Source organism: Heterocephalus glaber, unplaced genomic scaffold (genome assembly GCF_053883595.1).
Source record: "Heterocephalus glaber isolate CG9 unplaced genomic scaffold, H.glaber_assembly_v1.0 deba00001523, whole genome shotgun sequence".
Taxonomy (NCBI): Eukaryota; Metazoa; Chordata; class Mammalia; order Rodentia; family Bathyergidae; genus Heterocephalus; species Heterocephalus glaber.
In genome coordinates, this window is record NW_028258327.1 from 18085683 (window position 1) to 18111917 (window position 26235).

Sequence of the window (26235 nt, forward strand, 5' to 3'; positions counted from 1 at the left end):
ACAAAGTGGGCTAGTTAGAGAAATCTGACAAATGAATATTCCCTCCCATGGCTCCTTTATGTGTAGCATTTAAGCCAGAGTCTAATCACTAACTAGACTGACAGTGCCTGGAAACTGTTTAGAAAAACCATTGGTAACTAAAAGTAGAAATTCCATATGATCCAGATATCCTCCTCTTATGTATCTTCCCAAAAGAGTTAAAATCATTATATTACAGGGATATACACATACCCATACTTATAGTAGCACAATTTATAGTAGCTAGATCATGGAAACACCATATAACCAATCAACAGATGAATGGATATGTAAAATGTAGTATTTATACACAATGGAGTACTACACTGCCATAAAAAGATAAGGCAGGGCTGGGTATTTAGCTCAGTGGTTTCTCCACCTGCCTGCTGCACAGGCAAGCACAAGGACCTGAGTTCCAGCCCTGGTACCAAAAAAAAAAAAAAAAGAAAAGGAAAACAGATAAGGCATTCATAGGCAAATGGATGGAACTTTAGAACATAATGTTAAGTGAAATGAGCCAGACACACAAGCTCAAATATCATATGGTTTCTCTTATATGAGGAACACTATATGTATCTATATCTCTCTATAGATAGATAGATATAGATATGTATATATACAAATAAATAGCAAGATGGAAGATAAATAGGAAGTAGGGAGAAATTCAAATACTTCCCCAAATCACATACTCTGCTGTTTTAAAATATTTCAATAGACATGCTAATTTGTTTCATTTATATTATTGTTTTCATTAATATTATTATATTATAATGTTTATATTATATTAATAATAATATTATTAATATTATATTGTATTGTTTTCATTTTTATTATTTGTTTCATTTATATTTTAGTTCATTAAAAAGAAAGTTTGTGTTATCTGTTTCTTTAAGAATCTTTTTGGATTATGTCTTTATTAAGTACTCTGAAGATAACGATAACTGTGTAATAACTATTGTTATTCTCTTATTATTTGGTTATGAAAATGTTTTATTTTTTCATAACATAAAAAAGAAAAATCATTGGTAACATGCTACATTACCATACAAAATAATGTTATCGTACTTGTTTAATATACACTCTGCTTCTAGCACACCAACATTTTCTGATGGACTTAAAATTAGGTAATCCTCGAAAGATAAGAATAAAGATAGAGCCAGGTGTGGTGGTGCAAGCCTGTAATTCCAGCATCTGGGAAGCTTAGGCAGGAGGATCACAAGTTCAAGCCCAGCCCAGGCAATTTAGTGACATAACAAGACCCTGTCTCAAAAATAAAAAATAGGGCTGGGAATTTAGCTTAGTGGTCTCACTGCCAGCTGTGCAAGCACAAGGACCCGAGTTCGATCCTCAGTACCAAAAAAAAAAAAATACTAAACTCAAAAATAAAAAATAAAGGGCCGGGGATTTACCTCAGTGGTTCCACCACCTGCCTCGAAAGCACAAGGACCCGAGTTCGATCCTCGGTACCAAAAAATAAAACAAAATTAAAAAATAAAAAGAAGTTGGGGAAGTAGCTCATTGTAAAGGCCCTGGGTTTAATCCCCAGGACCACACACACACACACAAAACAACCAATGAAAGATAGAATGAAAGTTTAAGCATAGACTGTAGGCCAACCAGTTTGAGTCTCTGAGGGTAGGTAGAACAGATGAGTTGGCTCCTACCCTTAGGCAGGACAAAAGGGGTTGCAAAAGTGCAACTAAGTCCAGATAAGTGACCTGGGTGTTACAGGACTGGAGGAACCCTGCCAATGGAGGACATGGTAAGAATGCTGGAGGAGAGTATCCACCTCAGATTCCAAGGTGGGTTGAATTTCTCTGGAGCAAGAAGAGTGGTAAGAAGTGCTGCCTGCTAGCTGGGTGCAGTGGTGCATGCCAGTAATCCCAGCACTCGGGAGACTGAGGCAGGAGGATCACCACAAGTTTGAGGCCAGCCTGGGCTACATAGAGAGAGCCTGTCTCAAAAAAAAAAAGGATCAGGGATTTAGGTCAGTGGTTCTGCTGCCTGCCTTGAAAGCACAAGGTCCTGAGTTTGATCCCTGGTATAAAGAAAGAAAGAAAGGAAGGAAGGAAGGAAGGAAGGAAGGAAGGAAGGAAGGAAGGAAGGAAGGAAGAAAGAAAGAAAGAAAGAAAGAAAGAAAGAAAGAAAGAAAGAAAGAAAGAAAGAAAGAAAAGAAGTGCTGTTTGCTCAACAAACGGCAGGCTACTCAGATCAACAAGGTAAAGTTTAGGTCCAGGGGCAGCAACTGATAAGACTCAGAAATTCATCTGGGGTCTAGCATGAAGAGGCCTGAAGTGGCTAAGAAGGAAATTTCAGGCAGGCAAACAGCACAGTGACCCACTTTTAAGGGTCACTGGAGCATACTAAACCACTGGCTGCTTGGTGGGACTTCCAGATTAAAGGAACTTGACTCTGGAAGCAGGAAAAGCTCAGCAAAAAAAACTAATGTGGCCAAGGTATGAGCCAAAGTTGTGAATTAAAATAGTGGCAAAAAAAGTAGTATCTATGATGAAACATCTTATATCCACAACCTCCCTAGTCTGCTCAAGACAAAGATGAGGTTATTATATGAGACTATAACTGTTAACAATATTTTTACATTAAGAATTTTACTTAAATAGAACACTTTGTAAACAGGCGGTCCCTGTGCATTCTCTGCAATTTACTTTCAGGCTAAGTACAGGGAGGTACAAAAGCAATCAACAGTTCTCCTAAAGAAAATCCAAAAGCCAAGAAACAGCTCTAGTGTCTCATTAGGAAAGACAAGTGCCAGACCTTAACTGCTGTTTTTGAGGTAGGAAATAAGCAGGCCTATAAATTGGGTATGGGTGGATAGAGGAGTGAGGGGATGAAAGTGGGAAAAGGAGCTAAAAGAAGAATAGCAAGGAAACAAGTCTGCCAATACAATTTTTTACAAAATGATATATCCCATTATCAGTAAAAATTAAATGACTGAAGAAATACTATGTAGGGTAGCTAGAAAAACCTATAGACTATGTTCAGACATTTGGAAAAATTAAAGTAAAAAATAATTAATTCTGAGCAAACTTCAAAACTAGGGTGTAGCTTAGGGTTAGAGCACTTGCCTGACATGGGAAAGGCCCTCTTTGGAGCCACAATGCTAAAAGAAAAAAAAAGAGAGACAGAGAAAGAGAGAGAGAGAGAAAACAAAAGAGAAGAGAGGAGGAGGGGAGAGAAGGGTGGGAGGGGAGAGGTGGGAAGAGGAGGGGAAGGGAGGGAAAAGGAAAAAAGAAAGGGAAAGGAAAAGAAAAGGGAAAGGGAAAGCCAAGCCTAGCCAGATGTTCTGGCCCAGGCCTGTAATCCCAGCACTCTGGGAGGTTGAGACAGGAGGACTGCAAATTGTAGTCCAGACTGGGCAACTTAGAGACTTAACAAGACCCTTTTTCAAAAAATAAAAAGAACTTATTTCCTCCAGAGTTAGTTTCATTAATTTGTCTTCCAAGGTACTTCTTAGAAGTTGTCAAATTTATTTCAAAAAAGATTTTTGTAATATGTTTTCTATATCCTTTTAAATTCTGTAAAATCTGTGGTAATATCTCCTAGATCTTGATATTGTAATTTTAAAAATGTATAATTGATATTGTGTAATAGGAAAAGGTCTAAAGGAGCAGGGGAAGTAGGAGGGGTAGGGGAAAGGAAAAAAGGGAAAAGAAAAAATATGAGAAAAGGAAAAAAATGGAAACAAAGTCTTTGCAAATAGGGAGGGGTGGAGGGGGTGAAGGGAGGGCAGGGGAATGGGGAAAAAAAAAGAACCAAGATACTCATGTAATGGTACAGGATCCCAATGATGAATGTAACTGTATTCTATACCTAAAATGTACCAATAAACTTAGTGGGAAAAATAAAAAATAAAAAATAAATAAAAAGAACTAGGGATATCGCTGGGTGTGAAGGTCTTAGGTTCAATCCCTAGTAACACATGCACAAATGCATACACATGATTGCAGGTAATGCAGACTATTTCATTAACCTTTGAGTAAAAAAACAAAACAAAATAATTCAGAGAGGTAAGATAAAAACCCTCATTATCTCCTATTAGATAAAATGGACATTTTTAGGCTTCCTGGGTCAGAACTTCTGAAATCTCTTTAGAGTGAGATGCCAAATTATTTTTTTAAAAGGGGGGGTGCGGTGAGCTGTGAGCTGTAAGACCCAAAGCCATACATGCTTGGTGTAGGTCACCTCATGGTTTTGGGGATACTTTCTTGCTTGTCAGCAACATTTACTAGGACACCTGGAGGGAGCTTTCAGTACGCAAGGGAGCCTGGGAAATAAAGGTGGAACAGGAGCCTCATTGCTTTAGGAACTCTGCCAGTGGATCAGGAATGCTTAACAGCAGTTTTAAATTCTAAAACATATTCAAAGGTACTGGTACAGTTTTGAACTGCACTCCAAGGGAATTCACTGCAGCTCCAAGTCTTACAAAAATACATGCTCGTGCTCAAGCCTCACAATGCTGCACAGATAATGCTTCCTCCAACATAGGCAACAACACTGGACACTTTCAGGGGCCGAATGAACAGGAGGCTGAGTGACAATGATCAGCCCTACACAGGCCAGCCCTTGTGGTCCTCTTCAAAGAGAATCAGTGAAGCAGAAACTTTTTGCAACTGTTCCAGTCTTTTGAAGAATTCCATCTTTCAAGTCACTGAATGTATCAGGATACTAAGCACTATTAACTCAGCTTTAGAACCTTTTGTGGTCCCTCTGGCCTTCCATCTATGGGTTTCATCTTGACTTCTCATCTATCTACACAGGAGTTATTGATAAACATAGCACATAAACACTGCAGTTGAAGTGTCTAAATACTGAAATAGTGTCCAGCAAATAGTTAAGGGATCATCAAGATATCATAGGTATCACACAAAATAGGTCACATAATTTCTAGTGGGGATGAATGAGCCATATTCTACCAATAAAGCTAACTCCAAAAATTATATCAATTCACTAGCAAGTACTTGGTATGTTCAGTGGGAAAAATTGTCCCTATTGTTTTTATAAATAATATACCTTGTAATATTATAAATATCACCTAATTTGTAAATTTTCTCTTAGAAAGCTTACGGATGAAGCTTAATTGACCAAGCTTAGTTTAACAAAGTTGTTGAAAGTTTACTTGAAAAAAATTAATGAAGTCAATCAACAGCTTTTATATATATATATCTTACAAGTTCATAATTGACACTAAGGTGGATATTTGGAAAAAAATGGATACAAGAAATTCACAAGCATTTCACACACAGAGAAGAAAAAGAAATACCAGAGCTAAAACCCCTTCTTTAAATCAAACAATAATAAAACAAGAATGATAATTGTAAAAGAAGAATAATCAACACCAATTTCTTCAAGAGTTCTACCTATTCTATCTTCCAGAAGATTTAGTGTTTCTGTTTTAATATTTAGATCTTTGATCTATTTTGATTTTAGTTTGGTGCACAGTGAAAAATGTGGGTCTAGTTTTAATCTTCCATATGTGGAAAGCTCATTTTCCCAGTATTATTTATTAAAAAGGCTATCTTTCTTCAGTGAAGGTGTTTGGCTCCTTTGTCAAAGATAAGGTAGCTGGGCTGGCTGGAGATTTAGCTCAGTGGTTCCACCTCCTGCCTCACAAGCTAAGGACCTGGGTTCGATCCCCGGTACAAAAAAAAAAAGAAAAAAAAAAAAAAAATATATATATATATATATATATATATATATATATATATATAAAATGTAGCTGAGTGTGTTTGGTGTTGTTTCTGCACCTTCTAATCTGTTCCATTGATCCTCAGGTCTTTTGTTTGTTTGTTTGTTTTCCAGTACCATGCTGTTTTTATCACAGTAACTTTGTAGCATAATTTCAAGTCAGGGATTGTGATGCCCCTGCCTTGCCTTTGTTGTCCAGACTGCTTTTGCTATTCTAGGTCTCTTTGGGTTCCAAATGAATTTTAGGATTGTTTCCTCTAATTCTGTGAGATATGCTATTGGCATTTTGATCAGTATTGCATTAAATCTGTATAACAATTTTGGAAGTATGCCATTTTCAATATATTGGTTCTTCCTACCCAAGAACAAGGGATATCTTTCCATTTTCTGATATCTTCTTCAATCTCTTTTTTTGGAGTTCTGTAGTTTTCAATATAAAGGACTTTTACTTCCTATGTTAGATTGATTCCTAGGTATTTCATTTTTTTGGATGCTATTGTGAAAGGTGTTGTTTCCCCAATTTCTCTCTCAGTGAGTTTGTTATTTGTCTACTTTGAGTATTGACTTTGTATCCAGCTATGCTACTGAATTTGGTTATTAAATCTAGAAGCCTTTTGGTGGAGTTTTTGGGGTCTTCTATGTAGAGTATCATGTCATCCGCAACTACAAGACTTTATGAACAAAACCCCAATCATACAGAAAATATCACAAAGAATCAACAACTGGAATCTCATCTTATTACAAAGCTTTTGCACAACAAAAGAAACTATCAACGGAGTGAAGAGACAACCCACAGAGTGAGAAATAATTTTTCCCAGCTGTTCCCCAGACAAAGGACTAATATCTAAAATATATAAAGAACTCAAAAAAAATCAGACTCCCCAAACTTAAAGACCCAATCCAAAAATGGACACCTGAAATGAATAGACACTTCTCAGCAAATAAATATTTGAAAAAATGCTCACCATCACTGGTTATTCAAGAGATTCCATCTCACTCTGGAAAGAATGGTTATTATCAAGAAATCTTCCATACTTCCAAAACTACTATATAGGTTTAATGTAACACTGATTGAAAATCCAACAATATATCTCACAGAACTAGAGAAAACAATCCAAAAATTCATTTAGAACCAGAAGAGACCTAGAATAGCAAAAGAAATTCGAGGCAACAGAGATATGGCTGGGAGTATTACAATCCCCAACTTGAAACTATACTACAAAGCCACTGTGATAAAAACAGCATGGTACTGGCAAAGAACAGACTCGAGGAACTGTGGAATAGATTAGAAGATGCAGAAACAACTACAGATATACTCAGCCACCTCATCTTTGACAAAGGAGCCAACCATCATCATTGGAGGAAAGATAGTCTATTTAATAAATAGTGTCAGAAAAACTGGATTTCAACCTGCCAAAGGTTAAAACTAGACCCATACCTATCACCATGCACTAAACTAAGATTGAAGTGTATTAAAGATCTAAATATTAAGACAGAAACACTAAACTTGCTGGAAGATAAGTTAGGTAGAACTCTTGAAGACATTGGCATAGGAGAAGACTTTATGAACAAAACCTCAGTAGCACAGGAACTAGGACAAAGAATCAACAACTGGGGTCTCATCTTATTAAAAAGCTTCTGCACTGCAAGAGAAACCACCAACAGAGCTAAGAGACAACCTACAATGTGGGAAATGCTTTTCAGCAGCTATACCTTAGACAAAGGACTACCATCTAGAATATATAAAGAACTGAAAAAAATTAGACCCCCCAAATTCAAAGACCCAATTCAAAAATGGGCATCTGAAATGAACAGATATTTCTCAGAGAAAGAAGTAAAAGCAGAAAATAAATATATGAAAAAATGTTCAACATCACTTGTCATTCAAGAGATGCAAATGAAAACAACACTGAGATTCCACCTTACCCCAGAAAGAATGCCTGCTATCATGAAATCAACCAATAACAAATGCTGGCGGGGGTGTGGGGAGAAAGGAACCCTTCTCCATTGTTGGTGGGAATGCATACTGATGCAACCACTGTGGAAATCAGTATGGAGACACCTCAAAGAACTAGGCTTAGAGGTCCCATTCAAACCAGCTATTCTCCTGCTGGGTATCTTCCCAAAAGAATTAAAAGAATCATACCACAGTGATATATGTGTACCCATGTTTATAGCGGCACAGTTTGTAATAGCTAAAGCTTAGAAACAGCCCAAGTGCCCATCAACTGGAAACTGGATAAAGAAGATGTGGGTTTTTTTTTTATAAAATGGAGTACTACTCAGCCATAAAGAATGAGAAACTAGAGACATTTATAGCTAAATGGATGCATATTGAGGGCATCCTCTTAAGTGAAATAAATAGGACACACATGTGTAAATACTGAAGTTTCTCTAGTGTGAGAAACTGAAAGTATAATTAAGGATTAAAATGATTAAAACAAATAATTGATAATTTGAAATACAAAGAAAAGGCTCAAAGGGGTAAGGACGGCAGGTGGGGAAGGGGAGACGTCAGAGTTACAAGCTGGAATCTGGAAAGAATCCATATATAGATTGTGTTTAAAACTATAGGAAGAGATACAGATAGAGAGTAGGCTGGAGCTCATCAGTGGGTTGGGAAGGAAGAGTCACTGAGATCAAAGGAGAGAAGGGTATGTTTCCAGAAGAAGCACATACAACTCTGTATAGTACACAGTACTCGACAGTGTGATAAATGAGTGTTACTGTTTTAGGTACTTATCATAACATGCTGTGCTTTTCATCCTTTAGAGCATAATCCTCCTTACATAAAAGAGTTTACTGTAAAACAGTGTGCTGCTATGCCAGTGGTAGCCTCATGTATCTCGTGTTTAACTGCATATTTGGATAACATCAAGGGGCCATCACAGATGATTGACATATACCTTTTCAGTTTGCACTTAGAAGCTGGCACTCTGTGTGGTACTTTGGGATACACACAGATGAAATTGCTTAATATTTCTCAGATTATATTTCCAGCACGTGTCATATGACTGTATTGAAATATAAATTTTAAAAAAGTTGGCCTATGTGGAGTCTACTAGCTAATTAGAATTTTTTTCCAGACCACTATTTGTTCAATATTAGTTTTGAAAATCTTTCTAAAACAAATCACATCCTCTGATGTCTTGTTAATGCTTGAGATTTTTTAAAAATTATATGGAAAAATGTTTAAGTACTTTTCAGTTTTGCTTTGGTTGAGTTCTACCATATTTGAATATTATTAGTTTTTTTTCCCTTGCATTGTTTTTCTTTGAATAATTTTAATTTTTGTATATGTGTGTGTTTGATAATAAAGTTATACATTTAAAATTAAAAAAAAAAAGAAATCAACTCTGCCACCTGCCTTGTAAGCACAAGGTCCCGAGTTTGATCCCCGTAACAACAACAAAAATCAACCAATAACAAATGCTCCTGGGGCTGTGGGGAAAAAGAACCCTTCTCCACTTTTGGTAGGAGTGTAGACTGGTGCAACCACTGTAGAAATCAGAATTGAGATTCCTCAAAAAACTAAAACTAGAGGTTCCATTCGACCTAGCTATTCCACTTCTTGGTATCTTCCCAAAAGAATTAAAAGCATCATACCACAGTGATATATGCACACCCTTGTTTATAGCAGCACAAATGTCCATCGACTAATGAATAGATAAAGAAAATGTGGTTTTATTTATACAATAGAGTATTACTCTGCCATAAAGGATAAGCTTGAGACATTTCTAGCTAAATGGATGCACCTTGAGACCATACTCTTAAGTGAAATAAATTGGACACACATGTTTAAATACTGCATTGTTTCTCTGGTATGAGAAATCCAAAGTATAAATAAGGACCAAAATGTATAAAAGATATTGGGAAATGGGAAGAAGATGTTCAAACGAAAAGGGGAACAAAGGAGGGTGGAGGGAGGGAAGGAAAGAAGGGACAAGGGAAAAAGTGTTAACATTTTTGTAGACAAGGAGGGGAAGAGAGGTTGAAGGGAGGGGAGAGGAATGGGAAAAAACGAAGCAAGATATATCATGTACAGGTAAAAATTCCCTATGATGAATGTTATCATTATGAATATCTAAAATATACCAATAAAAAAAATACTGACAAGAAGGGAAAACAATAAACACCTACTCATTGGTGGCAAAATTTTCTGGAGGACAATTTGGCAATATGTGTCCAAAACCTTAAAAATATAAACAATACTTGTCGATTCAGCAATTCCATTTTTCTTCAAGAAAAGTACAGTGGGCCCTTGATTCATGAACACAATCAGTTCCCAAGGGCTGGTTGTAATTCAGGTTGGCTGTAAGTCAATACAGCTGATATCTGGATGTTTACTTGGGTACATGCTATAGATAGCAAGAGGCAGATGAATCTCCCATTAACCTAATTAACCCAAGATGTTCATATGTCAGGCTGGTCATTAACTTAAGGGTCCACTGTAATCTGAAGTGTGAAATTAATGTGCAAAAAGCATCACATGTAAGAGTGAAAAACTAGAACTACGTGAAACTTTAACAATTTGGAAACAAGCTTAATAAGCTGAAATATATCCACTCAGCATGATGGTTCTATCTTTTACACATGACATTAAAAACTGAATGGTATGATAAATGCTCATGATACATTACGAAGGCAGAAAAGTTACAAAATAACAAGGAGTATGATCTCAATTTTGTATATCAAAAAACAGAGAAGGGAATGTACCAATATTGTAATATGGGTTAACTACAGGTAGAAGAATTGGCGCTGTTTACTTTCTTTTCTGCTCATTTCTGTATCTACCTTTCTATAAAGAATATACATTAAGGGCCAGGGATTTAGCTCAGTAGTTCCACTGCCTGCCTCGCAAGCGCAAGGTCCCAAGTTTGATCCCCAGTACCAAAAAAAAAGAAAGAAAATATACATTAATTTTGCTGGCTAAATACTTTAGGCATAACTACCTAAAAGGGTGGATACTATTATTATACCCATTTTAAAATGAAAGAAACTTGAACACCTGACTTATGTAATGGAGCTAGGATTTTTTCCTAATTGACCTAGCTCCAGATCTAGCTGTTAACCACTTTGCAATGATAGAAATTTTAAAAATAATTTATGGCTGGGGATGTAGCTCAGTGGTGAATGCTTGGCTAGTATGTGAGAGGTACTAGGTTCAATCCTCAGCATCAGGAAAAATTTGATGAATAAATAATTTCAAGCACATGCAAAATAACCTATAATTAATTATATGCACTACATGTTCTGAAGAGAATCTGAATGGGCTGGACTTTTCAGGATAAATTCAGAAAGTGAAATTTCTCTCCTGTCTTATCAGGTTGAATCTTTTTACTTTAGGTTTCACTACAATTATCTGAAAATTCATCTATTTCCTCCATTTTCCCTCCTTTCAGTACACAGGAAGGCAACATTATTGAAATTTCATGCTGTATATGGCAACATCTCCTACTCCCCTTCTCAGCTCATCCAATTTCCCGGCCTTGAGAAGCTAAGGTGAGGGCTGGATTGTAGATCAGTTGTAGAGCACTTGCCTAGAATTGGTAGAAAAGCTAAAGTGGGTCCCGTCAGTAACCCCTCCAGATCTATTAGACTCACAATCTAGAATAAATCTTCCCAAAAGAAATGTATACTGTCTTCCCCTAAGAAAGTTACAAGGTAGTTTAGGTGAAAGTTTTTGGAAAGGTGTTATTAAAATACAAAAGACAAACTACTGCAGGTCACAAATGAATAGGAAAGATCTTAGGATCTTTTCCTATGTATCATGTGACATTCCTACTCTGGCTTTCAAACAAAAGCCTGACAGATGTAAGTGCTTGTAGATAAGGTACTCTTGCTGCCTTGAGTTTTCTGTGAAGGGGCATGGAGGATCAAGTTGCAAGGAACTAAGGAAATGTTTTCTGTATCTTAGAGGAAAAAAATATTACTAATCAGTGAGCAAGCTCTAGCCACCTGTTATTCTAAAATTGGACATTTGATCAGGTTAAAATGAAGTTAAGTTCCTACCAGTGGAAGTACGAATTTAGACTACCTGATAAAATATCACCACTAATGATAAAATTATCTTATTAAAGAACAGTGATAGTTTTTTAATTTCCAGCACTAATAACAGTCCTCCCCAGCTACAGTTCATAAAGAAGTATTTATTCTGTTATTCTAGACCTTATTAAAGGCAAGACTCTACTACTGAAGGGCTGTGGTTTTATGCCTAACTGATAAATTAGAGAGCTTGATTCATATTTCTAGTACACAGATATGCATTATCATATTTTTGTTTGCAAAAATGAACTCAACAAAAGATTGTCTTACAGAGATAGATTGATTAGGATGAGCTCTTTCAATGGTAAAGATTTATCAAAAATGAGTTCTACATTTTTGTAAAATAAGATTATTATATTAAATAATAGTTTCTATATATTCTTTGAAAAACTCATAAGATCTCCAATTTGATGAAATACTGTGTTAAGGTATAATTATTTGGAAAGTATGAAATGAACCTTAAAAATATGCCCATATCTTTCACCCAATAATTTAATTTCTAATAATTCATTTTAAGAAATTAACTAGAGTACAAAACATTTATGCATATAGTTTCATTCTATTTTTAAAAATTATATTCTACATGTTTCCTAAATGTCCAATAAGAGAAAACCAGTATAATTATGGCAATCCCATGTAAAATATTTTAGTTATTAAAAATTATATTTTAGGTTGCGATATAGCTAATGGTAGAGCGTTTGCTAGCACTAAAAATAAATAAATGGCTCTAATAACTTAAGAGATCTGTTTAAAAAGAAAAATCTGTTACAGGAATTGCCTAAAAACAATCTTTCATTGTCTTTCCCAACAGACCTTGTTCTGTCTTTAAAATGAAATGCTGGGCTGGGGATTTAGCTCAGTGATTCCAGCGCCTGCCTTACAAGTGCAAGTTCGATCCCCAGTACCAAAAAAAAAAAGAAATGCTATATATTAAATATGAAAGGCAGAATACAGACATATGAAGCCCAGTCAGATCAATACTTAGGATACTAGTATTTCATAAGCAATCTAGTTATCATAATTGGTCACTGTGATTCTACCTCCTACACAGGTTAGGGCTGTTGTGCTCTTTAGCATTTACCAGGAAGAGTCACTTCACTTCAGTTCTCTACCTTGAAGCACAGAGACATCTTTGTTTCAAAGGCAGACAGAGGCCAACAAGGAGCTTATATTACATGTCTAAAACAAATTATTATTCATCCATCTCTGCTACACATTTCCATAACCTTAACTCTGCAAAACAGCCTGATCCCAAAAGGACACAAACACTGCAAACCCCCTTAGCTTCATTTTTAAAACTAGCAGTGGCTCTAATGTATCTGTGGAGTAAAGCAGAAGATAAATATATTCATTTAGCAACATTTAAAAGATATGGCCATACTATATATGAAACAGTATAACAACTACTTGATTTATTGGACAAATTTGCAGAGGTATAAAGATTCAACAACATCACTTTGAATGCTCTATTCACAAGTCTGGATTGAATACTGCCCTTGCTTCTGAAGCCATTAAAATTTAAACTAAGTACAGTATACAAGTGCTTATACTCTCAGGATCTTTTAATAATGATTCAAATTTTATAAATGAACTCAAAACATCTTCATTTAACAAATTATTCTAAGTTGCTACTAGTGAATGAGGGCTGTTAAAAATAAAGTGTTTTAAATCTTGGTCAGGTTTGGCAGTGCACATCTGTAATCCCAACACTATGAGAGGCTGAGGCAGGAGGAATGCAAGTTTCAGTCCAGCTTGAGCAACTTAGCTAAACTCTGTCTCAAAATAAAAAATAAAAAAAGGACTGGATTTTCAGTACAAAGGCCCTGGGTTCAATCCCTAGTACCATAAAAGGAGAAGGAAAAGGGTGAGGTGAGGGGAGAAGGAGGAGAAGGGAGGAGTGCGGAAGGTTTTTAAATGTTGGAGTTGGAGATGTAGCTCAGTAGTAGACAGCATGATTAGCATGTGTGAGGCCCAGGGTTCTATCCCCAGCATGGGGAAAAAAAGTTAAAATGAGGCCATTAGAGTGGGCCCTCATCTAGTTTGACTGGCAACCTTAGAACATACAAAGATACCCAATATGCACTAAACAGAGGGAAGACTATCTAAGTATACCGCAAGAGGGTGGCCATCTTCAAGGAGAGGGGCCTCAGGTGAAACCAATCCTGCGGATACCTTGATCTTGGACTTCTAATCTCCAGAACCATGAGAAAATGCATTTCTGTCAATTCAACCCTCCATTCTGTGGCTAGTGGACTAATACAGATTGTTTTTAAAAAGACATAACAAAAAAAAAAAGATCAATACTAAACTCCAGTGTCTAAAGATGCATACCTGAATAAGGAAGTGACTACTATACAGGTTAGAATCATGCAGATAGGGCTGGGGGATGTGGCTCAGTGCTAGAGCACTGGCCAAGGATAGACAAGGCCCTGGGTTCCACCCCCAGCACTGCACACACAAAAAGGAATCATACAAGCCATCTTCACTTTACTTGGTTCCAGTATGCACAATTTCAATTCCACAGATTAAATTACACCATTTCCCTAACAACACAGTTCAAATTTCACTCACCATATTATCTTTTGAAAAATGGCATAAAGTACAAGCTTCAGGCCATCATAATTAATAGATGTATATCATGATCACTGACCAATCACAACACTCCTCTCAAAGCTGTCTGCGATTGGTCTCCTCACCTGTTAACCAGTTCAACAGATAGCAAAGTAAATATGCACAGTATCTGTGTTGCCTCCTAGTCTTCTGGGGATAGACTCACTTAATATTTTAAGAAAATGAATGAAAAAGAAGTAACTGGCCAACAAAGATGAAAGTGCAGAAATGAAGTGAAAAGTGTTAACATTGGAAGTAAAATTTGAATGGAAGGCGAACAGTTACAGGGGAAATAGCTGATCATGGGGATGTTGGCACTGCCACCACTTAAATACCCTAGATGTGCACTCAGAGGAATTTCATAAAGAGAATTTATTGACATAAATGAGAAAAGCAGTTGAGATAAATGACATGAGCAAAAACTCATCGAAGGAACTCTTGGAGACACTTCACAAAACTGAGAGCATGAAGGATAAAATGTTGGAAGTTGATTTAAATTTCAAAAGAAGTGTGAACATTCATCAAGGCATACCAAAGATGCTTGCTCTATGTCATATGTTGTATGGTGAGAAAAAGAAGACAAGCACTGTTCAAACCACCTTTTCACAAAGAATTAAAGCAGTTTAGTTATCTATGTGTGTATGTCTGGTTTTGTTTGTTGTATTGGGGACTGAATCTAGGGGTTTTGCATGAGTTATATCCTTGCCCCTTTTTTATTTTGTATTTTGTGACAGGGTTTTGTTAAATCAACTAAATTTCCCAGGCCGAATTTGAATTTGTAATCTCCTATTCAGCCTCCCAGAGTGCTGGGATTAAAAGCATGCACACCCATGCTTGGCTCCAAAGTTTAATTCTTAACGTTGCTAACGTTGTAAATGACAGTGTACTAAATTTTACTATTTCTTCATTTCCCTATATACTTAGGCAATAAGTGAGCTTTTCATGTTTTGGTAATAAACTGTAAAGGTTCTTAGCCAGGCATGGTGGTGATTAGTTGTAGTCCCAGCTATTCAGGAGGCTGAGACACAAGGATTGCTTGGGCCCAGGCATTCAAGACCAGCCTGAGCAATACAGTAAGACCCCATCACACCAAAAAAAAAAGTGAAACAAAATAAACTTAAAGGTCCCAGAACAAGAGCAATTTTCCACTGGTATTAAGGTAGCTTATGAGGATTTCAGCATGCATCATCATTTTTATATAGCCACAATACCATGAAAGCCAAAGACTATGGTCAGTTTTGGAGGCAGAGGGGGAGTTATGACTGGGATGGGACACAGGCAGGAGCTTTTGGAGTGACTGGCAAGTTCTACTTCCTCATGAGAATGGTGGTCAGAAGGGTATTTGCATGTTGATTATTTGTAAAGTAACAATGTTACTGTGATTTAAATCCATGGGAGTAAAGGGAACAATCAATGAAGACTAGTCTCAACACTGGGGCAGTGGTCACCTTTCTATGAAAAAAGAAAAGTTCAGCCACAGAAGTAGGAAAGGTACTTGGCAGAGAACACAAAGGCTGGTGTCAGACATGAAATCAGAACCCAGGCCTTGCTGGTGGCCAGGCCTGCCCCCCTCTCTTTATAGCTTGCCAGCCTTTCATCAAACAGACTTGGCATAAAGGGCATCTTCACTATCCATTTGCAAGGGAAATAAATCAGCTAGGTTTGAATGTGGAGGCCTAGGGTTTTCAGAGGCATTCCTTAATGCTAACCACAGAGAAAAAGTGAAAAATACAGGAGGTCAAAAGTCTCAAAAACAACTTATTAAAATTATTTTTCAGGAAAAAAAATTATTTTTCAGGTAGAGAAATCTGGCTTCATGGAAAACAGTAAGACAGTTTGCCTCCCTGATTCTAGCTCAACAATATACTCAGCCTTAATAACTGTCTTTTGTTCTATAGGGCTCAGGCAGCTCTGCTGTGTATTTATGATATCTGAGTGGTTTACAATCAATACTTGGTCTTTCCTTCTAGATTTAGTACTGTAGCATAACATTTTCTCTCTCACTTAAATACCCTAATAGCTTCTGATGTTATTTTTTAATATAAAATTCATCAAGTATCACATGGCTTCTATCTGCTTTTTGTTTGGGGAATATGTTCTCATTTTTAACACATCTTTCACTAATACTAATAAGAAATATGTCTTATGTAACTTGGATATTGAGTTCCATCCAATTTGGTTGGCTAGTAATTCAGAGCATACACTAAATGTCTTTTAAGATTTATTCTTTTACTCTTAAAATAAATATCTCTGACATTAAGGGAATTTCAAAAAGATTGAGGGACAGAGGATGTAATAAGAAACTGCACAGAAGTCCTGGGACACAAATGGATACAATATTTTATGTCTTATTTTCAGATGCATAAAAACATGCATTTTGACACAACCAGTAAATTCTAAGTACAGTGTTGTTATTTTTTTATTCTTTACTAAGGAAGAATATAAATTTGTCCAGGATTTTAAAAGATGTATATACACCAAACACCAAGACAACTAGATTCTGGTATATCAAAATAATAATCAAATTTTAAGACGCAAGTTATAAAGACATAAGAAAATGAAGTCTCATTTTCTTCAAAATGGCCCTCTCTCCAGAATTTAGTAATAGAAAGGAAAAACGTTCTGTCACCTAAAGATGGATTAGATCCATTACACATTTTGGAGGAGGAATGATTTAGAGCTACCAATAGAGGATGGTTGTTTATTTAGAAAATGTTTGAAAATACATTTTTCAAAAATATTTCTCCCTTCCTAACAATGATGGGCTCCTTGAAAGAAGATGTGCCTCAAATTTTAGTAATTCTAGTTATATATTAAATATTGTGGGGACAAAGAGAGTTCTTTATTTGAGAATCCTTTGATAATCCTATATGGGATCTTTTAATTCTCCATTAGAAGGATTTTTAAAAAATCAATTTCCCTATATTCTCCCAAAAGGAAGATATCTAACTGCAAGTCCTTCATTGGATGATAAAGTATTTATATTTTAAAGTACAAAATACCCTAATTTATACCCAAACACCCAGATTTTATTTCAGTATGGTAGCAAAGATGCAAAGTAATTTAAAGCATCTAATCCTCACATTTTGTTTTTTGTGGTGCTGGAAAGCAAACAGAGGACCTGGTGCATTCTAGGCAAGTGCTTTACCACTCAGCTATATGCCCAACCCTGACCCTCAGCTTTACAACAGTGGTTCAAGCAACATGTCTTTTGATTTTTCAGGTTTTTATTGTTTCATTTTTTATTTTTGAGATTTAAAAAAAATTGTGGTCCAGATTTTTTTCCAGACTGCATAAAAACCCAACCTTCAGGGCTTCACTACTGTTGCTTACTGGTTTTGCAGCTCTTCCTCAAGTGTTTGAACATGTGGAGGAAAACAAAGGCTTCAGTAAGCAAGCCATTCAATATCACATAATCCCAGATAAAACATTCTGGAGATTAAGGACTTCACAATTAAACAACCATCCATTCTTAAAGTGCCTATAAAGCACCAGGACTTAGGTTCTTCCTCTCATCATAACTCCTTCTACTATTAACCTTTACCTTGATTTTTTTTTTAAACCTGGCTAACCAAGGGTAATAGTGCTAATTTTAGCTTTAAATTGTTCGCTCTTAGCATCAAGAGGTGTACTGAGTTCCACTGTAAATATGTCACATTTGCTGAAGTCCCACTGCCAACTTTCCTGTTGTTTTTTCTATTTGGAAGGAAAGCAGCAGATGTCTGTGTAGGTGAGCTCAGGCAGTAAGTGATTTGATTTATAGGATAATGTTAACGATTAATGCCACCGGGCATTTCCCTCTGGTTCCCCTATCAAGTAGACAAAGTTTCAGTGCTGGTTGAGACAAGAAGCATATCCAGAGCTGCCAGACAAACTATTTTTAGGGCACTAAAAACAAGTTGCCACAAGTCCTGAGTAATTTAAGTGTGGACCACAGGTTACTTGCATTAGAAGTTGGGGTACTTGTTAAGTGTGTACTTTCTCAGACCTACTGAATCAGAATCTAGCAAGGGAATTTGGCAATCCCCAGACAATTCTTAAGCATGCTAAGTTTGAAAAGCATTGGTCTAAGGAAACTAATAGGAGAATGGACAGAAAGTTGATGGGAAGACAAATTTAGTAACTTGCTCAAGATCATTTAATTTAACATTAAAATCATTTTATTTATTTTCATATCATATCATGAAGGTTTTATTATTCCCATGAAATAACAGTAAACCACAGAGATTAAGGAGGTTCTAACTAAGACAAGAGTTATTCTCAGTATTATACTAATTGCACATCTAGTAAAGGGTTCAGCAAACCTTTTCCTGTAAAAGAATAGATTAGAAGTATATTTAGGTTTTGTGGACCATGTGGTCTCTATTTCACTACTCAGGGGTGGGGATTTAGCTCAGTGGTTCCACCACCTGCCTCGCAAGCACAAGGACCCGAGTTCAATCCCCGGTACCGAAAAAAAAAAAAAACCCTCTATTTCACTACTCAACTCTGTCACTGTACTGTAAAACCAGATGTAGACAGTAGGTAAAGGAATGGGCATAGCTGTGTTCCATAGAACTTTATTTACAAGAATAAGCAGTATGCTGGATTTGCCCCATGGCTATTATTTGCTGACCTTTCTTCCAGCATTTTTTTTTCCTTTGCCCTGCTGAAGATTGAATGAGGGCCTTGCACATTCTACTGTATTTTTTTTCCAGTGCTGGAGATCAAACTCAGGGCTCCACAAATGTTAGGCACTCTACCACGGAGCTATACCCTCTAACATATCTTTAATTCCAGTGAAGGGTAACAGAATATGCAACTTGACATAAGAATATTTTAAGCTGAATGCAACTGAGAAGTAGATACAAGCAAAGTTGTCTGCCCTTCCTCTGCCTAAAAGTACGACATAAATTTAAAAGTGTCCTTCTCACCCTCTCAACTAACAAGGACATTTAACTTTACATACATTCTTACCGGCCTGGAAATGACACCAGAGGACTCTATATATCAGACTGGACCAACTAGCCTTTATCTACCATTAGTTTCCATACATTCACCTTCCAACAGTTTACGAGTTCTAAAGACTTAAGGCCTTTTTCTTTTGTGTTGTAGTTTCTCTAGAAATTTATTGTTTTATATTGAAGATGACATATAAATCAGAGTTATAAGCTCCCTTTTTGAGAGTTACTCTTTCCCTGAGTTTACTTCCATGTATATATCAAGTATTACTTATTCCTCTCCTACACATACACAGGAACCATGAAATATGACAACTTTTTTAAAAATTGTGACTTAAGGCCTGTGGATGTAGCTTAGTGGTAGAGTGTTTGCCTAGCGTGTGCAAACCCCTGAGTTCAATCTCCAGTTCTGGGGAGGGGGAAAAAAAAAAAAAAATATATATATATATATATATATATGTATTTACCATCTTTTAAGTCATATACCTTAGTTACTTTCTCATTGCTGAGACAAAACACCCACAACATAAGGGAGGAAAGGTTTATTTGGCTCACAGTTTGTAGAGGTTTCAGTCCATAATCAGCTGGCTCCAAGGTAGGATGGCTTCAGGGGGTCATTGTAGAGGAGAACCAGTTCATGGCAAGCAGATGACAGCAAAAGCAAGCAATCAAGGAAACCTAACAGCATCTTTCTGCCCCTTTTATCTTATCCAGACTACGGGGATTAGGGCGGTGTCAAACCAATCAATGTACTGGTTTAATAATCAGATGCCCTTAATACGAGCATCACGAACTCTAGATTCAGTCACCTCTGAAAAAGCCACCTATGACCACATGAGGTTTTGGGGGGATATCTAGACCCAAACCATTTGTGTTTATGACTTAAAAGATGGTAAATAAGCAAGGTACAGTGTCACAGGCCTACAGTCCCAGCTACTCAGAAGGCTGAGGTAGGAAGATGGCTTGAGCCCAGGAATTCAATGTCAGCCTAGGCAACATAGTCAAGACTCTCTCTATTATTATTATTATTATCATCATCATTATTTAGACCTTTTTCTTTGGTAGACCATTTCAATCCTAATTATTAATGGATAAATGGAACAGTACTATAGCTGATATACATTACTTAAGTTTCTCCATGACTAACTGGATATTGGGATCTTTCACATGATTTTCTTTTAATCCCTCTATGGGTCCCATTTGTAGCTGTCAGATCCTGGAGACAGCCAGGATGGTGCCCTCCTAGCCACATATTGACTTCAAGTGAAAAAGCTAAGCAGGTCCAAATTTTACAAGTTTAGTTTCTCATAAGAGCAAATAAGTAAAAATGGCACATACATTTTGTGATTATGTAATACATTCCACAGCAAGGACTTTTTGTTTTGAAAGGGAAAAAAGTTTCACACTAACCTATTGCCAGCAGCTTGAAGTTGCTTTAAACTCTTACAATAACATTCAAGAAACCATTAAGACATGCATATTCTTGTCCTTTGCTAATCTTCCTCTGCTCCATCTTTCTCAAATGTACAATTTTCTACATGGTTGGATGACTCTGAATAAATTAAATATGCTTCATTCCCTAATAAATGTTTTAACCTAGATGGCTTAATACCACTTATATTTGCTTGCATAGCAACTACGATACAATTATTTCCTGTGCAAAGGTCTCATCCACACCTTACACTATGAAGACGTAACATTTGTGTGTGTTTGGTTATTTGGTTGTTTGGAAAATCAGAAATAAATTTTATGAAGCCAACTACATTCAACTGACCAGTAAAAAGACTAGCTTATTTGTATAAAAGATGGTTACTTATATACCGAGGTTTTTTTCTCTTCTAAAGTAAATGATTATGTTCAGAAACAGTTTGGAGACTCCCAACCTCCCAGAATTCAGGCAGTGCCATGCAAATGGCTCTGGCTAATGGAATGTGAACAGAAGTGATATGTCATTGTGGAATGCCTCTTCCGTTGTCTCTTCCCCATTATAGTGACTTTGGAGGCCACTTGTTTAAGATGGTAGCATTACAGAAAGAAAGAAACATTGATCCCTAAGTCACATGAAGGAAAGCTATGAGGAACAGTGTCAACCTAAAATGATTAAGGCTTTGTGTGAGCTAGTGATGAGCTTTCAATGGGTAAGCCACGTCGACTCTGAAATGTTTGTTCCAGAAGATAGTCTACCTTAACAGACTATGCATTATTTCTGAGAGAATTTCTAAGATTAATACAAATTTTGAGGAATTATATATATAAGAAAAGCTTGAATCCAGGCCTGGTGGTGCACTATTAAAATCCCAGCTCTCCGGGAGGGTGAAACAGGAGGATCACAAGTGTGAGTACCACCTGGGCAACTTAGTGAGAATCTGTCTCTAAATGAAAAATTAAAAGGGCTGGGGATGTAGCCCCTGGGTTTAATCACTTGTACCAAAGCAGGGAGGGGAGGAATCTTGCAAATTGCCAATTTTGTCATTTTGGATAAGTAAAAAACCAGTCTCAGTAACTGGAAAGCCCAATTTTTACGTAAATTTTTTTTTTTTTTTTTTGTACCAGGGATCGAACTCGGGAACTTGCGCTTGCAAGGCAGGTCCCGGAACCACTGAGCTAAATCCCCGCCCCTTTTAAGTAAATATTAACATCTTTTCTAAAATATAAATACTGTTGTTCCCCTAAATCACTTAATTCTAAACAGTGTCAAATGTATTGTGTATTATTTATATACTGTATATTTATGTTGTATAAACCAGAAGACAATCTTAGAATTAAGTTTGTTCTCCCTAAGGGGCTAGAGCAGTAGCTTTCTTACCTTGCAAAAGGCCCTGGTTTGTTTGAGCACTGCAAACAAAAGTCAACTGAAGCAATTTTTTCCAGTGCTAAGGATCAAACTCAGAGCCTTGCACATTTTAGGCAAGTTCTTACCACTTAACTACAGCTCCAGTGCCAACTTTAGTCATCAGTACCATTTTCATGTGTTTTCCACGGCTCTGTATCTCACAGATTATTACTCCATATTTTTCTAGAGCTTGATCAAGGTGGGGAAAGATGTGCCAGCTTTGAGGCTGACTGCACAGACTGGTTACACCTCTGCCCAATGGGGGACTCCAAAAGTGTTCACCTGCAATTTCTGGCCCTTGAGGAACGGTACCTGGAGTTTTCAGCATCCAACCAAATGGCCAGAAGCTCTGAGGACAAAAAAGAATTGCTCAGGTTTATTCCAAGTTTGAGCAGAAAGAACCTCAAGAGCAGGTAGGAGGAAAGAGAACCAAAAGGGGCTAACATGACCAAGTGAAGGAGTCTGTCACGGATGGGCAGAGATCGGTAAACCATGCTCTTCTATAGTGCCAACTAATCTTTCTTAAGTTAGGGCTCCATGAGAACCTGATGAAAACTATGGAACTTCTTCCCCTTCAGATACACATTTGCGCATTCACTCAAATATTTAGTTTCAGGGTGCTCTTAGAGCCTGTGTAGCTCACAGGATCCAACAATCAGGATCCAATTCACAGGATCACCAATGAATCCTGGGTCAAAAATTCCTATTTTACTAGAAGAGTTAGTGGCTGACTCCCAGTGTTGTACAGGAATCCACTAGTAAATAAAGGCAAAGAGTTGTGCAAGATCACTGAACAGAGTTTTGTGATCCTGAAGAAATAGCTTAAAACAAAGAATATAACACAAGCACAAAAATGAAGAAAAGAAGAATTTGGGTTAAAACCATTTTTAGAGGTCACTTTCAGTCAGCTTAATCCTTCAAATCTCATAAATACCTTCTGGATAATTTGTGTGTTTAAAAAACTCTTCTAAAACTCATACACACAAATTACTGTTTTCCCAATTCTTAGGGATTCAAACAAAGCTTTTAAAATTAGAGCCTCCAAGCTATGCTTGAAGAGACAGAGCCTCCTTGACACAGACAGAACACACCTATGGAGTCTGTGCCGGGGAAACTGGAGCAAAACCTTGAAGACAGGGACTGGGCCATCCTTGCACAATGAGACTTTAAAGTTTTTTGTGTTTATATCCTACTTTCAATATCTTGCTTTTAACTTCAGAATGCATCCAGTTATAGTGGAAATGCTTGTTTGGGAACATCACTTCTTCAGAGTTTTTTATTTAAAATATGTGTGAAAAGCAAGGGAAAAAATTTAAATCCACACAAGATCCAGAATAGTGGTTGCTTGAGGAATGGGGTAGAAGTAAATGGAAGGCTCATCACCCAGGGAGCTGATGGGTATTTAGGTGTATGTTCGATCGTTCTTCTGGAACCTGTACCTGTAAGTATCATAGTTCTCCAAGTATATATATCAGAGACAGGACCAGAATCTCCTCTATATGGGACAGAGGGCCCTGGGAGTTGCAAGTGAGCCTTATCACTACGCTGAGTTGTATCACAAGCAGTTTGCTTTGGTTTGGAGTATATGCTACTTTGGAGAGGCTAATGGACTTAATGGGGAGGCTAGGGTTAATTTTTGATGTCACTATGAACAAGGAATTAACAAAAATTAGCATTTTAAAATCAACATCAATTTTCACTTCTTGAACTGTGCAATTAGTTGTTTTCTGGTCTCTAGTTCCTCTTCACCTCTCATCATCTTTTTTAAATTTTCATTCAGCTTTAGTTTTGATGGTACTGGGGATTGAACCCAGGGCCTTCACACTGAGCAATGTCCCCGGCTCTTTTTAATTTTTTAAAAATTAGCACATACTAGGGAGACATAGGAAGTTAAACATGTAGAGACACACCCACTACAAGCAGGAACAAGGTTGCTATTGCTATTTTAAGGATAAGAACAATAATGGGTACATACATCGTGGGACCACCTTGGACACAGGTGTGTTTGTCTTAATTTCCCAAGTTCTTTCCACTTACATTGACCTAAAAGATATTACCTTAATATAAATGGTTTTCATCATCCCACAGGTTCACAAAAGTGATGTCTAACACTCAAAGCACTATGCCAAGCATTTTACTTGCATCATTTCACTGAATTTCCACACCAATATTTCCAGGTTTAAAAAAGTGGGTTTCTGAAAGCTACACACCTAACAAGTGGCAGCATCTAGACTCAATCTCACGACCCTAAACTAGTGACCCATCTCCCCCCAACACTCCCCACTCAGGCCAAAATGAATCTCCTCACCACCAAGTGAATCTTCTCATCATTATGGCTCAGGGAAAACACTTTTGACTAGCTTTCCAAAATTCAAGTCCCTCTTGGATCACAAATAATGCTTCACTTTCCCTCCTTCCCCACACATCTCCGGAAAGTGCCACTCTTAAATCCCCAAGGCAAGGTAAATTGATGCTTGAACTCAAACGAGACCACACTCTGCAGGAGTTGCCCCTCATGTAGGCTTTACAGAATTGGGGTCCTGCGGGGTCCCGACCACCGCAGCCCCCGCACCTTCGCAATCCTCCAAGGTGTGGGGTGCAAGATCCGTGCTGCCCACGCGTCAGCGCCCAGCCAGGTCACCTAGCCCTGCCTGCAGACCGGGGACAGCGAGCAGCGCCAGGAGACAAGCGAGGACCTCTCAGCCCGAAGACCGCGGCGAAGAGAGACGCCTGGAGACCCACCACCACCACCACCAGTTTCTTCAAACTCCAGGAGCTCACTAGGGAAAGAGGGGGACGAGCAAAGAAGAGAGAGTTCTACACACACACACACACACACACACACACACACACACACACGCCGGGTCTAAAGTTCCACATCCTAGGGAGGCAACTGAGGCAAGACGAGGAGACACCCCGGGGAGACCCCGCCCCCAGGTTTTCCCGAAGGCCGCTGGTCGCAGTGGACGCTCTCCGTCTGGGTCCCCACCGCCACCGCCGGCAGCCAGCGACCTTGGGGCGTCGAGGAGCCGCGCCTGCCACCCACGGCGCCGTCCTCAGGCTCAGAGGCACCGGGAGTGGGGCGCGCCCACCTTCGGAGGTAGGGGCTCTCCAAGGGACTCAGCGAGGCGGCACCGTACCTTTTCTCCCGCACCAGTCGCCCGCGCCACAGGGCTCGACGCGGACCAGAGGGTGGGGGCGAGCGCAGACGAGGCGACGGGCTCCAGCTGGCTCGCCGGCCCCCGGGCCTGGGCGCCACCCCGCGCCACCGCCTCCAGGAGCTTGCTCCCCCCAGCCACACTCCAGGCGCCACTCGGTTACCTGTGGCCGAGCCCAGGCCCCGCCCCGTAACGCCCCTCCCCGCCCCCGCCCCCGCCCCCGCCCCCGCCACAGCCCCCGCGCAGCAAGCGGCTCGGAAACTGGAGCCGCAGCGCCTCGCAGCGGCCAGCCGGAACACGCCAGAATCCCGAGTGTGAGGGGACCTCCCCCGCCCCCCCAAGGCCTGAAGTTCTCTGGATTGAGGTTGACTTCTGAGAAGTGGGGTAGGGGAATTGTGATGGAGTTACGTTTTCCTCGAATGGTTCCCAAGGGGGGTTATTTGAACAAGAGGGCAATTGGGAGAAGAAACGTCCAACCTCCGACTCTAGTTCACTTAACTGAGGCTGCTCTGTGCAAATGGAACAAAAATGATGAATGATCCAGATTCGCTGAGGTAGTTGGAGGGGAGAAAGGAAGCCTTTAATGCAAACAGATTGTAAATTGGTTGTGAGAACTGTCCCTCCCATCCGGAGCAGGCAAAAGCACCCTGCAAAATTATTCTTATCACATCTTATACATCATTGTCTTAGTCTTTTTGTCTATTTTTATACACAACTACTTCTTCCATACCTAGAAGAGCTCCCTAAACATAAGACTAGGGTAGTAAATTCTAGTCATGTTACCAAAAGATATGTCTATGGGGCCTAAGGGATATAAAAGTGGAGGGCCGCGGATTCAGCTCAGCGGCACCGCGCCTGCCTCGAAAGCACAAGCTCCTGAGTTCTATCCCAGGTCCCCCCCCCCCCAAAAGTGTGGAAACTAAGA

At 38.4% G+C, this 26235-nt stretch overlaps 1 protein-coding gene and 1 pseudogene across 12 annotated transcripts in view; one reads left to right on the forward strand and one right to left on the reverse strand.

The window, feature by feature from the left end:
* Ankrd6 (ankyrin repeat domain 6) overlaps positions 1-25501 on the reverse strand; it is a 190652-nt gene extending 165151 nt beyond the window's left edge. For 4 of the 12 annotated variants that reach the window (XM_087187991.1, XM_087187990.1, XM_087187998.1 and 1 more), the window contains exon 1: positions 25293-25474. The gene's annotated coding sequence lies outside the window, so the exon portion shown is untranslated. Of the gene's footprint in view, positions 1-25292 lie in introns of all 12 variants that reach the window. The other 8 variants (XM_087188001.1, XM_087188000.1, XM_087188002.1 and 5 more) reach the window with 4 other exon arrangements.
* Positions 1-25628, forward strand: part of LOC101701076 (small ribosomal subunit protein eS1 pseudogene) — a 59437-nt pseudogene extending 33809 nt beyond the window's left edge.
* The last annotated feature ends 607 nt before the right edge of the window (positions 25629-26235 follow it).